Source organism: Oncorhynchus nerka, linkage group LG10, assembly GCF_034236695.1.
Source record: "Oncorhynchus nerka isolate Pitt River linkage group LG10, Oner_Uvic_2.0, whole genome shotgun sequence".
In the NCBI taxonomy this organism is placed as follows: Eukaryota; Metazoa; Chordata; class Actinopteri; order Salmoniformes; family Salmonidae; genus Oncorhynchus; species Oncorhynchus nerka.
The window spans coordinates 5,803,671-5,818,670 of record NC_088405.1 but is presented as its reverse complement, the minus strand read 5'-3'; the positions used below and the strand labels follow the sequence as shown (position 1 = coordinate 5,818,670).

Below are 15,000 nucleotides of genomic sequence, written 5' to 3'. Positions count from 1 at the left end.
GCTAACCTCCTTAATGGTAACGGTGAGAGGTTAGCCTGTTTTAATGCTAACCTTCTTAATGGTAACGGTGAGAGGTTAGCCTGTTTTAATGCTAACCTTCTTAATGGTAAGAGTGAGAGGTTAGCCTGTTTTAATGCTAACCTCCTTAATGGTAACAGTGAAAGGTTAGCCTGTTTTAATGCTAACCTCCTGGTAACGGTGAGAAGTTAGCCTGTTTTAATGCTAACCTTCTTAATGGTAACAGTGAGAGGTTAGCCTGTTTTAATGCTAACCTTCTGGTAACAGTGAGAGGTTAGCCTGTTTTAATGCTAACCTTCTGGTAACGGTGAGAGGTTAGCCTGTTTTAGGGGTATGATATAAACTGATAACCTTCTTAATGGTAATGGTGAGAGGTTAGCCTGTTTTAATGCTAACCTTCTGGTAACAGTGAGAGGTTAGCCTGTTTTAATGCTAACCTTCTGGTAACAGTGAGAGGTTAGCCTGTTTTAATGCTAACCTCCTGGTAACGGTGAGAGGTTAGCCTGTTTTAATGCTAACCTCCTTAATGGTAACAGTGAGAGGTTAGCCTGTTTTAATGCTAACCTCCTTAATGGTAACGGTGAGAGGTTAGCCTGTTTTAATGCTAACCTCCTTAATGGTAACGGTGAGAGGTTAGCCTGTTTTAATGCTAACCTTCTGGTAACGGTGAGAGGTTAGCCTGTTTTAATGCTAACCTTCTGGTAACGGTGAGAGGTTAGCCTGTTTTAATGCTAACCTCCTGGTAACGGTGAGAGGTTAACCTGTTTTAATGCTAACCTCCTTAATGGTAACGGTGAGAGTTTAGCCTGTTTTAATGCTAACCTCCTGGTAACGGTGAGAGGTTAGCCTGTTTTAATGCTTAACCTCCTTAATGGTAACGGTGAGAGGTTAGCCTGTTTTAATGCTTAACCTCCTTAATGGTAACGGTGAGAGGTTAGCCTGTTTTAATGCTTAACCTCCTTAATGGTAACGGTGAGAGATTAGCCTGTTTTAATGCTGCAGTAATATATTATATCTTTAGACACTGTATCTACAGTAATATATTGTATCTTTAAACACTGTATCTATCTACAGTAATGTATTGTATCTTTAAACACTGTATCTATCTACAGTAATGTATTGTATCTTTAAACACTGTATCTATCTACAGTAATATATTGTATCTTTAAACACTGTATCTATCTACAGTAATATATTGTGAATGTACCTACAGTAACATATTGTATCTTTAGACAGTGGTTTGTAGAATACTAAGTAAGTGCAGACACAGTGATAAAGCCAAGACACAGTGATAAAGCCCAGACACAGTGATAAAGCCCAGACACAGTGATAAAGCCCAGACACAGTGATACAGTCCAGAGCAGACACAGTGATAAAGCCCAGAGCAGACACAGTGATAAAGCCCAGACACAGTGATAAAGCCCAGGACACAGTGATAAAGCCCAGGACACAGTGATAAAGCCCAGGACACAGTGATAAAGCCCAGACACAGTGATAAAGCCCAGACACAGCGATAAAGCCCAGACACAGTGATAAAGCCCAAACACAGTGATAAAGCCCAAACACAGTGATAAAGCCCAGACACAGTTATAAAGCCCAGACACAGTGATAAAGCCCAGACACAGCGATAAAGCCCAGACACAGTGATAAAGCCCAGACACAGCGATAAAGCCCAGAGCAGACACAGTGATAAAGCCCAGAGCAGACACAGTGATAAAGCCCAGAGCAGACACAGTGATAAAGCCCAGACACAGTGATAAAGCCCAGAGCAGACACAGTGATAAAGCCCAGACACAGTGATAAAGCCCAGACACAGTGATAAAGCCCAGACACAGTGATAAAGCCCAGAGCAGACACAGTGATAAAGCCCAGAGCAGAGACAGTAATAAAGCCCAGACACAGTGATAAAGCCCAGACACAGTGATAAAGCCCAGACACAGTGATGAACCCCAGACACAGCGATAAAGCCCAGACACAGCGATAAAGCCCAGACACAGTGATAAAGCCCAGAACAGACACCAGTACCTGTTTGCCGTTGTGCGTGACAGAAGACAGAATGGTGCGGAGGGTCTTGAAGCCCATGGCGATGTCCAGGAGATGAGCAGCGAAGAAGAAGTTGTTGTAGTGACCCAGGATGGACATGGTCATATACCAAGCCAGGTACAGGAACGACTGCAGGGGTCAGGTAGAAGAAGAAGAAGAAGAAGACGAAGAGGGAGAAGAAGAAGAAGAAGAAGAAGAGGAAGAAGAAGAAGAAGAGGAAGACGAAGAAGAAGACGAAAAAGAAGACGAAGAAGACGAAGAAGAAGAAGACGAAGATGAAGAAGACGAAGAAGAGGAAGAAGAAGAGGAAGACGAAGAAGAAGAGGAAGACGAAGAAAAAGAAGAAGAAGACGAAGAAGAAGAGTTAGAAATAATGTCTGCTAAATGGCATATAAAATGTATTATTGTATATTAAATAAAAAGTTGAAGTTACTTAGCAGGATGAAATAAGTCTTACATTGTCTGTGAAGACGACTCCTAGTTTCCAGATCTGGTACTTGACATCAACAGAGTTTAATCTGTAACAGACCAGGGGAGACAAGAGAGAACACAACATCAACACGATTCATGTTGGGGTGTATTTGTCATCGATCAGGCCTCCTGCTGCCACCATCCTGTACAGTGATTGGTCTCCCCACCATCAGCTCCCTACCTGACTCTGTCTCCCCACCACCAGCCCCCTACCTGACTCTGTCTCCCCACCACCACCAGCCCCCTACCTGACTCTGTCTCCCCATCACCACCAGCCCCCTACCTGACTCTGTCTCCCCATCACCACCAGCCCCCTACCTGACTCTGTCTCCCCATCACCACCAGCCCCCTACCTGACTCTGTCTCCCCATCACCACCAGCCCCCTACCTGACTCTGTCTCCCCACCACCAGCTCCCTACCTGACTCTGTCTCCCCACCACCAGCCACCTACCTGACTCTGTCTCCCCACCACCAGCTCCCTACCTGACTCTGTCTCCCCACCACCAGCTCCCTACCTGACTCTGTCTCCCACCACCAGCCCCCTACCTGACTCTGTCTCCCCATCACCACCAGCCCCCTACCTGACTCTGTCTCCCCATCACCACCAGCCCCTACCTGACTCTGTCTCCCCACCACCAGCTCCCTACCTGACTCTGTCTCCCCACCACCAGCCACCTACCTGACTCTGTCTCCCCACCACCAGCTCCTACCTGACTCTGTCTCCCCACCACCAGCTCCCTACCTGACTCTGTCTCCCCACCACCAGCCCCTACCTGACTCTGTCTCCCCATCACCACCAGCCCCCTACCTGACTCTGTCTCCCCATCACCACCAGCCCCCTACCTGACTCTGTCTCCCCACCACCAGCTCCCTACCTGACTCTGTCTCCCCACCACCAGCCACCTACCTGACTCTGTCTCCCCACCACCAGCTCCCTACCTGACTCTGTCTCCCCACCACCAGCTCCCTACCTGACTCTGTCTCCCCACCACCAGCCCCTACCTGACTCTGTCTCCCCATCACCACCAGCCCCCTACCTGACTGTCTCCCCATCACCACCAGCCCCCTACCTGACTCTGTCTCCCCCCATCACCACCAGCCCCCTACCTGACTCTGTCTCCCCACCCCCAGACTCACACTGTGGCTAACGAGCTCTCCCCACCCCCAGAGTCACACTGTGGCTAACGAGCTCTCCCCAACCCCCAGAGTCACACTGTGGCTAACGAGCTCTCCCCAACCCCCAGACTCACACTGCGGCTAACGAGCTCTCTCCCACCCCCAGACTCACACTGCGGCTAACGAGCTCTCCCCACCCCCAGACTCACACTGCGGCTCAACTGAGCTCTCCCCACCCCCAGACTCACACTGCGGCTAACGAGCTCTCCCCACCCCCAGACTCACACTGCGGCTAACGAGCTCTCCCCACCCCCAGACTCACACTGCGGCTAACGAGCTCTCTCCACCCCCAGTCTCACACTGCGGCTAAGGAGCTCTCCCCACCCCCAGACTCACACTGCTAACGAGCTCTCCCCACCCCCAGACTCACACTGCGGCTAACGAGCTCTCCCCACCCCCAGACTCACACTGCGGCTAACGAGCTCTCTCCACCCCCAGACTCACACTGCGGCTAACGAGCTCTCCCCACCCCCAGACTCACACTGCGGCTAAGGAGCTCTCTCCACCCCCAGACTCACACTGCGGCTAACGAGCTCTCCCCATCCCCAGACTCACACTGCGGCTAACGAGCTCTCCCCACCCCCAGACTCACACTGCGGCTAACGAGCTGTCCCCACCGCCAGACTCACACTGCGGCTAACGAGCTCTCCACACCCCCAGACTCACAATGCTAACGAGCTGTCCCCACCGCCAGACTCACACTGCGGCTAACGAGCTCTCCTCACCCCCAGACTCACACTGCTAACGAGCTCTCCCCACCCCCAGACTCACACTGCGGCTAACGAGCTCTCCCCACCCCCAGACTCACACTGCTAACGAGCTCTCCCCACCCCCAGACTCACACTGCGGCTAACGAGCTCTCCCCACCCCCAGACTCACACTGTGGCTAACGAGCTCTCTCCACCCCCAGACTCACACTGCGGCTAACGAGCTCTCCCCACCCCCAGACTCACACTGTGGCTAACGAGCTCTCCCCATCCCCAGACTCACACTGCGGCTAACGAGCTCTCCCCACCCCCAAACTCACACTGCGGCTAACGAGCTCTCCACACCCCCAGACTCACACTGCGGCTAACGAGCTCTCCCCACCCCCAGACTCACACTGCGGCTAACGAGCTCTCCCCACCCCCAGACTCACACTGCGGCTAACGAGCTCTCCCCACCCCCAGACTCACACTGTGGCTAACGAGCTCTCTCCACCCCCAGACTCACACTGCGGCTAACTCACACTGAGCTCTCCCCACCCCCAGACTCACACTGTGGCTAACGAGCTCTCCCCATCCCCAGACTCACACTGCGGCTAACGAGCTCTCCCCACCCCCAAACTCACACTGCGGCTAACGAGCTCTCCACACCCCCAGACTCACACTGCGGCCTAGCTAACGAGCTCTCCCCACCCCCAGACTCACACTGCGGCTAACGAGCTGTCTTTCTTGGGTTTCTTCTTCTCGTGGGCGTCACTGAAGTCCAGAGCAGCCTTGTCCATACCCAGCAGCTCACTGATGCGGTCATGGCCGTAGAACTCTCCATACTTATCCATCACCTGCAGGGGGAACCACACAGCTTTACTTCTAATATATTCTAAACAGCTTCTAAACAGGTCCTAAATGTGTTGTAAACTGGTTCTAAACAACTTCTAAACAGGTTCTAAACAGGTCCTAAATGTGTTGTAAACTGGTTCTAAACAGCTTCTAAACAGGTTCTAAATGTGTTGTAAACTGGTTCTAAACAGCTTCTAAACAGGTTCTAAACAGGTTCTAAATGTGTTGTAAACTGGTTCTAAACAGGTTCTAAACAGGTTCTAAACAGGTTCTAAAGTGGTTCTAAATATGTTGTAAACTGGTTCTAAACAGGTTCTAAATGTGTTGTAAACTGGTTCTAAACAGGTTCTAAACAGGTTCTAAATGTGTTGTAAACTGGTACTAAACAGGTTCTAAACAGGTTCTAAACAGGTTCTAAATGTGTTGTAAACTGGTTCTAAACAGGTTCTAAACAGGTTCTAAACTGGTTATAAATATGTTGTTAACTGGTTCTAAACAGGTTCTAAATATGTTGTAAACTGGTTCTAAACAGGTTCTAAAGTGGTTCTAAACAGGTTCTAAATGTGTTGTAAACTGGTACTAAACAGGTTCTAAACAGGTTCTAAACAGGTTCTAAACTGGTTATAAATATGTTGTTAACTGGTTCTAAACAGGTTCTAAATATGTTCTAAACTGGTTCTAAACAGGTTCTAAAGTGGTTCTAAACAGGTTCTAAATGTGTTGTAAACTGGTACTAAACAGGTTCTAAATATGTTGTAAACTGGTTCTAAACAGGTTCTAAAGTGGTTCTAAACAGGTTCTACACTGGTTCTAAATATGTTGTAAACTGGTTCTAAATATGTTGTTAACTGGTTCTAAACAGGTTCTAAATATGTTGTTAACTGGTTCTAAACAGGTTCTAAACAGGTTCTAAACAGGTTCTAAACTGGTTATAAATATGTTGTTAACTGGTTCTAAACAGGTTCTAAATATGTTGTAAACTGGTTCTAAACAGGTTCTAAAGTGGTTCTAAACAGGTTCTAAATATGTTGTAAACAGGTTCTAAACAGGTTCTAAATATGTTGTAAACTGGTTCTAAACAGGTTCTAAATATGTTGTTAACTGGTTCTAAACAGGTTCTAAAGTGGTTCTAAACAGGTTCTAAACCGGTTCTAAATATGTTGTTAACTGGTTCTAGACAGGTCACTGATGTGGAGCTAAATGTATATCACTCAGAGACTTCAGTGAATATGAATTCAGACCTACCTTCCTCTTCACAAACTTATCCCAGTAGTTGTTAGGAAACGATCTGAAAATCAAAACCAAAGTACATTACATTACTAATCCACATGGTCAGTCTATACAGAGTACATTACATTACTAATCCACATGCTCAGTCTATACAGAGTACATTACTAATCCACATGGTCAGTCTATAAAGAGTACATTACATTACTAATCCACATGCTCAGTCTATACAGAGTACATTACATTACATTACTAATCCACATGGTCAGTCTATACAGAGTACATTACATTACTAATCCACATGGTCAGTCGATACAGAGTACATTACATTACATTACTAATCCACATGGTCAGTCTATACAGAGTACATTACATTACATTACTAATCCACATGGTCAGTCGATACAGAGTACATTACATTACATTACTAATCCACATGGTCAGTCTATACAGAGTACATTACATTACATTACTAATCCACATGGTCAGTCTATACAGAGTACATTACATTACATTACTAATCCACATGGTCAGTCTATACAGAGTACATTACATTACATTACTAATCCACATGGTCAGTCGATACAGAGTACATTACATTACTAATCCACATGGTCAGTCGATACAGAGTACATTACATTACTAATCCACATGGTCAGTCGATACAGAGTACATTACATTACTAATCCACATGCTCAGTCTATACAGAGTACATTACATTACTAATCCACATGGTCAGTCTATACAGAGTACATTACATTACTAATCCACATGGTCAGTCTATACAGAGTACATTACATTACTAATCCACATGGTCAGTCTATACAGAGTACATTACATTACATTACTAATCCACATGGTCAGTCTATACAGAGTACATTACATTACATTACTAATCCACATGGTCAGTCTATACAGAGTACATTACATTACTAATCCACATGGTCAGTCTATACAGAGTACATTACATTACTAATCCACATGGTCAGTCTATACAGAGTACATTACATTACATTACTAATCCACATGGTCAGTCTATACAGAGTACATTACATTACATTACTAATCCACATGGTCAGTCAATACAGAGTACATTACATTACTAATCCACATGGTCAGTCTATACAGAGTACATTACATTACATTACTAATCCACATGGTCAGTCTATACAGAGTACATTACATTACTAATCCACATGGTCAGTCTATACAGAGTACATTACATTACATTACTAATCCACATGGTCAGTCTATACAGAGTACATTACATTACATTACTAATCCACATGGTCAGTCTATACAGAGTACATTACATTACTAATCCACATGGTCAGTCTATACAGAGTACATTACATTACTAATCCACATGGTCAGTCTATACAGAGTACATTACATTACTAATCCACATGGTCAGTCTATACAGAGTACATTACATTACTAATCCACATGGTCAGTTGATACAGAGTACATTACATTACTAATCCACATGGTCAGTCGATACAGAGTACATTACATTACTAATCCACATGCTCAGTCTATACAGAGTACATTACATTACATTACTAATCCACATGGTCAGTCTATACAGAGTACATTACATTACATTACTAATCCACATGGTCAGTCTATACAGAGAACATTACATTACTAATCCACATGGTCAGTTGATACAGAGAACATTACATTACTAATCCACATGGTCAGTTTATACAGAGTACATTACATTACTAATCCACATGGTCAGTCTATACAGAGTACATTACATTACTAATCCACATGGTCAGTCTATACAGAGTACATTACATTACTAATCCACATGGTCAGTCTATACAGAGTACATTACATTACTAATCCACATGGTCAGTTGATACAGAGTACATTACATTACTAATCCACATGGTCAGTCTATACAGAGTACATTACATTACTAATCCACATGGTCAGTCTATACAGAGTACATTACATTACTAATCCACATGGTCAGTCTATACAGAGTACATTACATTACTAATCCACATGGTCAGTCTATACAGAGTACATTACACTACTAATCCACATGCTCAGTCTATACAGAGTACATTACATTACATTACTAATCCACATGGTCAGTTGATACAGAGTACATTACATTACTAATCCACATGGTCAGTTGATACAGAGTACATTACATTACTAATCCACATGGTCAGTCTATACAGAGTACATTACATTACTAATCCACATGGTCAGTCTATACAGAGTACATTACATTACTAATCCACATGGTCAGTCTATACAGAGTACATTACATTACTAATCCACATGGTCAGTCTATACAGAGTACATTACATTACTAATCCACATGCTCAGTCTATACAGAGTACATTACATTACTAATCCACATGGTCAGTCTATACAGAGTACATTACATTACTAATCCACATGGTCAGTCTATACAGAGTACATTACATTACTAATCCACATGGTCAGTTGATACAGAGTACATTACATTACTAATCCACATGGTCAGTCTATACAGAGTACATTACATTACATTACTAATCCACATGGTCAGTTGATAAAGAGTACATTACATTACTAATCCACATGGTCAGTTGATACAGAGTACATTACATTACTAATCCACATGGTCAGTCTATACAGTGTACATTATCCACCGATGGAATAGATTAACGAAAATGGTTTGCCATATTCATTAATTTCTCTATATCGTTAATATGCGATATGGAGACCTCTATATCGTTAATATGCGATCCATAGGGTTGCAGAGTCAAAGCACCTCCACTGCGAGACGAGCGTCATCGTTAGGTTTGACATTTAAACATTTAGAGGACAATTAGCCCAGCCTGTGGCCTCTGTGGACCCGAACCCTGCTGTAATAGCTGCCTGGGTCCCACACGGCACCCTATACCCTACACAGAGCAGAGCTGGTCTACAGTAGTGCACTAGGTAGGGTATCTGGTGCCACTAGGGAGCATGTGATAATGAACGAAGCCGTAGCTGAGCAGTGACAGTGGACTTACCCAGTGTTAATCACCAGTCTGTCCCACTGGCCTTTAATGTCATCCTCCGACGGCTGCTCTGTGATGTAGAGACCATCAAACTCCAGCCTCCTCGCCACCTCCTTCTCACGCTTGAAGATCACCAACGGGACCTGGTGGGGAAACAGGCATGGAGGAAGATCAGAGAGGTGGAGAACTCCAACTTGAGGCAGTAGTAACCTACCTTGAGGCAGTAGCAACCTACCTTGAGGCAGTAGCAACCTACCTTGAGGCAGTAGTAACCTACCTTGAGGCAGCAGTAACCTACCTTGAGGCAGCAGTAACCTACCTTGAGGCAGTAGTAACCTACCTTGAGGCAGTAGTAACCTACCTTGAGGCAGTAGTAACCTACCTTGAGGCAGTAGCAACCTACCTTGAGGCAGTAGTAACCTACCTTGAGGCAGTAGTTACCTACCTTGAGGCAGCAGTAACCTACCTTGAGGCAGTAGTAGCCTACTTTGAGGCAGCAGTAACCTACCTTGAGGCAGTAGTAACCTACCTTGAGGCAGTAGAAACCTACCTTGAGGCAGCAGTAACATCAGTATCCTACCTTGAAGCAGTAGTAAACTACCTTGAGGCAGTAGTAACAGCAGTATCCTACCTTAAGTCAGTAGTAACAGCAGCATCCTACCTTGAGGCAGTAGTAACAGCAGCATCCTACCTTGAGGCAGTAGTAACAGCAGCATCCTACCTTAAGGCAGTAGTATCCTACCTTAAGGCAGTAGTAACAGCAGTATCCTACCTTGAGGCAGTAGTAACAGCAGCATCCTACCTTAAGGCAGTAGTAAAAGCAGTATCCTACCTTAAGGCAGTAGTAACAGCAGCATCCTACCTTAAGGAAGTAGTAACAGCAGTATCCTACCTTGGGGCAGTAGTAACAGCAGTATCCTACCTTGAGGCAGTAGTAACCAACCTTGAGGCAGTAACTTACCTTGAGGCAGCAGTAACAGCAGTATTCTACCTTAAGGCAGTAGTAACAGCAGCATCCTACCTTGAGGCAGTAGTAACAGCAGCATCCTACCTTAAGGCAGTAGTAACAGCAGCATCCTACCTTAAGGCAGTAGTAACAGCAGCATCCTACCTTAAGGAAGTAGTAACAGCAGTATCCTACCTTGGGGCAGTAGTAACAGCAGTATCCTACCTTGAGGCAGTAGTAACCAACCTTGAGGCAGTAACTTACCTTGAGGCAGCAGTAACAGCAGTATTCTACCTTAAGGCAGCAGAATCCTACCTTAAGGCAGCAGCATCCTACCTTAAGGTAGTAGTAACAGCAGTATCCTATCTTGAGCCAGTAGTCACAGCAGTATCCTACTTAAGGCAGTAGTAACAACAGTATCCTATCTTAAGGCAGTAGTAACAACAGCATCCTACCTTAAGGCAGTAGTAACAGCAGTATCCTACCTTGAGGCAGTAGTAACAGCAGTATCCTACCTTGAGCCAGTAGTAACAGCAGTATCCTACCTTAAGTCAGTAGTAACAGCAGCATCCTACCTTGAGGCAGTAGTAACAGCAGTGTCCTACCTTGAGGCAGTAGTTACAGCAGCATCCTACCTTAAGGCAGTAGTAACAGCAGTATCCTACCTTGAGGCAGTAGTAACCTACCTTAACGCAGTAGTAACAGCAGTATCATACCTTGAGGCAGTAGTAACAGCAGCATCCTACCTGTTGAGACTCTAGGGGCAGTATTTAATTTTTGGATAAAAAGACTTTCCCGTTTTAAGCGCAATATTTTGTCACGAAAAGATGCTCGACTATGCATGGAATTGATAGCTTTGGAAAGAAAACACTCTGACATTTCCAGAACTGCAAAGATTTTCACTGTGAGTGCCCTAGAACAAAAGCTTCAGGCAAAACCAAGATGTTTCTGCAACTAGGAAATGAACAGGATTTCTGAGGCTACGTTTTGCATTATCTCCTTATATGGCTGTGAATGCGACAGGAATGAGCCTACCCTTTCTATCGTTTCCCCAAGGGGTCTGGAGCATTGTGACGTATTTGCAGGCATATCATTGGAAGATAGACCATAAGAGACTACATTTGCCAAGTGTCGGCACGGTGTCCTGCGTAGAAATTGGTGCGCAAAACTCAGCTGCTGGTATTTTTCCATGGGGGTTCTGAGAAAAACCATGCTTCCACGAACGGCATTTCAATGAAGAGATATTTGACAAAACACCTTGAGGATTGATTCAAACAACGTTGGCCATGTTTCGGTCGATATTATGGAGTTAATTCGGAAAAAAGTTCGACGTTTTGGTGACTGAATTTTCGGTCCGTTTCGGTAGCCAAATGTGTAGTAACAAAACGGAGCGATTTGTCCTACACAAAGAATCTTTCAGGAAAAACTGGACATCTGCTATGTAACTGAGAGTCTCCTCATTGAAACATCTGAAGTTCTTCAAAGGTCAATTATTTTATTTGATTCCTTTGCTGGTTTTTGTGAATATGTTGCGTGCTAAATGCTACGCTAAATGCTAAGCTAGCTATCAACACTTACACAAATGATTGATTTTCTATGGTTCAAAAGCATATTTTGAAAATCTGAGATGACAGTGTTTTTAAGAAAAGGCTAAGCTTGAGAGCAGGCATATTTATTTCATTTCATTTGCGGTTTTTAGAAATCGTTAACGTTGCGTTATGCTAATGAGTCTGAGGGTGTAGTTACGCTCCCGGATCCGGGATGGGTAGGACCAACTGGTTTTAAGGCAGTAGTAACAGCAGCATCCTACCTTGAGACAGTAGTAACAGCAGCATCCTACCTTGAGACAGTAGTAACAGCAGCATCCTACCTTAAGACAGTAGTAACAGCAACATCCTACCTTAAGGCAGTAGTAACAGCAGTATCCTACCTTAAGGCAGTAGTAACAGCAGCATCCTACCTTAAGACAGTAGTAACAGCAACATCCTACCTTGAGACAGTAGTAACAGCAACATCCTACCTTAAGGCAGTAGTAACAGCAGCATCCTACCTTAAGGCAGTAGTAACAGCAGCATCCTATCTTAAGGCAGTAGTAACAGCAGCATCCTACCTTAAGGCAGTAGTAACAGCAGCATCCTACCTTAAGGCAGTAGTAACAGCAGCATCCTACCTTAAGGCAGTAGTAACAGCACGATCCTACCTTAAGGCAGTAGTTACCTACCTTGAGACAGTAGTAACAGCAGCATCCTACCTTAAGGCAGTAGTAACAGCAGCATCCTACCTTAAGGCAGTAGTAACAGCTGTATCCTACCTTAAGGCAGTAGTACCAGCAGTATCCTACCTTAAGGCAGCAGTAACAGCAACATCCTACCTTAAGGCAGTAGTAACAGCAGCATCCTACCTTAAGGCAGCAGTAACAGCAACATCCTACCTTAAGGCAGTAGTAACAGCAGCATCCTACCTTAAGGCAGTAGTTACCTACCTTAAGGCAGCAGTAACAGCAGCATCCTACCTTGAGACAGTAGTATCCTATGATGCAGCAGAAGGAGATGACAGTGTGTAGGATGGCCAGGATACGCAGGGTGGGCTCCATGTATCCGGTGCTCTCCTCCAGCACAAAGTGGACAAACACAGGGCCCTGCTGGGGGTTTTGAGGCTCCTGGGGGTCGCTACCCTCCGTCACGGGGTCCCACCTCACACTGCTACCTGCCCGGGGCCTTCTGCTCTCAGGCATGACCGCCGAGGAGGAGGACACCTGGAGGAGGATGAGTGCGAACAATGAACCCCAAGGTCTCACTCTAAAACGACTAGTCTTTAAACAGAGGGTAGCTGGATCCTCATGGATATAATGTATTAGTGAAATACATATTGTTGGAATGGCCCTCCAATGTTCTCCCCACCCAGCAACTCTTCAGCAGCAGCATCACCAGAGGTATCCATGGAGTGGTAAAACGTAAAGCTAGCTTACTTCCCACTTCCTGGTTGTGATTACCTTGTAGAAGAGGAGGATGAAGTTGATGGCGAAGGCCACAAACAACGCCAGCATTCTCATGTTGTAGAAGTTCCGAGCAAAATAGTTCTAGAAAAAAAAAAGCCAATCACAACACAATGGTGAGATGTTTGTGAAGGAGAGTGTGGCTGATAGAGAGGGTTGGGTGGCTGATAGAGGGGGTGGCTGATAGAGGGGTGGCTGATAAAGGGGGTGGCTGATAGAGGGGTGGGGTGGCTGATAGAGGGGTGGCTGATAGAGGGGTGGGGTGGCTGATAGAGGGGGTGATAGAGGGGGGTTGGGGTGGCTGATAGAAGGGGTTGGGGTGGCTGATAGAGGGGTGGCTGATAGAGGGGTGGGGTGGCTGATAGAGGGGGTGGCTGATAGAAGGGTTGGGGTGGCTGATAGAGGGGTGGCTGATAGAAGGGGTTGGGGTGGCTGATAGAGGGGTGGCTGATAGAGGGGTGGCTGATAGAGGGGGTTGGGGTGGCTGATAGAAGGGGTTGGGGTGGCTGATAGAGGGGTGGCTGATAGAGGGGTGGGGTGGCTGATAGAGGGGGTGGCTGATAGAAGGGGTTGGGGTGGCTGATAGAGGGGGTGGCTGATAGAAGGGGTTGGGGTGGCTGATAGAGGGGTGGCTGATAGAGGGGTGGCTGATAGAGAGGGTGGTGTGGCTGATAGAGAGGGTTGGGGTGGCTGATAGAGAGGGTTGGGGTGGCTGATAGAAGGGGTTGGGTGGCTGATAGAGGGGGTGGCTGATAGAGGGTGGCTGATAGAGGGGGTGGCTGATAGAGAGGGTGGCTGATAGAAGGGGTTGGGTGGCTGATAGAGGGGGTGGCTGATAGAGGGGTGGCTGATAGAGAGGGTTCGGGTGGCTGATAGAAGGGGTTGGGGTGGCTGATAGAAGGGGTGGCTGATAGAGGGGGTGGCTGATAGAGAGGGTGGTGTGGCTGATAGAGAGGGTTGGGGTGGCTGATACAGGGGTTGGGGTGGCTGATAGAGGGGTTGGGGTGGCTGATAGAGGGGTTGGGGTGGCTGATAGAGGGGTGGGGTGGCTGATAGAGGGGGTGGGGTGGCTGATAGAGGGGGTGGGGTGGCTGATAGAGGGGGTGGGGTGGCTGATAGAGGGGTGGGGTGGCTGATAGAGGGGGTTGGGTGGCTGATAGAGGGGTTGGGGTGGCTGATAGAGGGGTGGCTGATAGAAGGGGTTGGGGTGGCTGATAGAGGGGTTGGGGTGGCTGATAGAGGGGTGGGGTGGCTGATAGAGGGGTGGGGTGGCTGATAGAGGGGTGGGGTGGCTGATAGAGGGTGGGGTGGCTGATAGAGGGGTTGGGGTGGCTGATAGAGGGGTGGGTGGCTGATAGAGGTGGCTGATAGAGGGGTGGGGTGGCTGATAGAGGGGTGGGGTGGCTGATAGAGGGTGGGGTGGCTGATAGAGGGGTGGCGTGGCTGATAGAGGGGTGGGGTGGCTGATAGAGGGGTTGGGGTGGCTGATAGAGGGTGGCTGATAGAGGGGTTGGGGTGGCTGATAGAGGGGTTGGGGTGGCTGATAGAGAGGGTTGGGGTGGCTGATAGAG

General features: G+C 46.5%; 1 pseudogene; it reads right to left on the bottom strand.

The window, feature by feature from the left end:
- LOC135573610 (ryanodine receptor 2-like) overlaps positions 1–2,100 on the bottom strand; it is a 51,952-nt pseudogene extending 49,852 nt beyond the window's left edge.
- Positions 2,101–15,000: the final 12,900 nt, after the last annotated feature.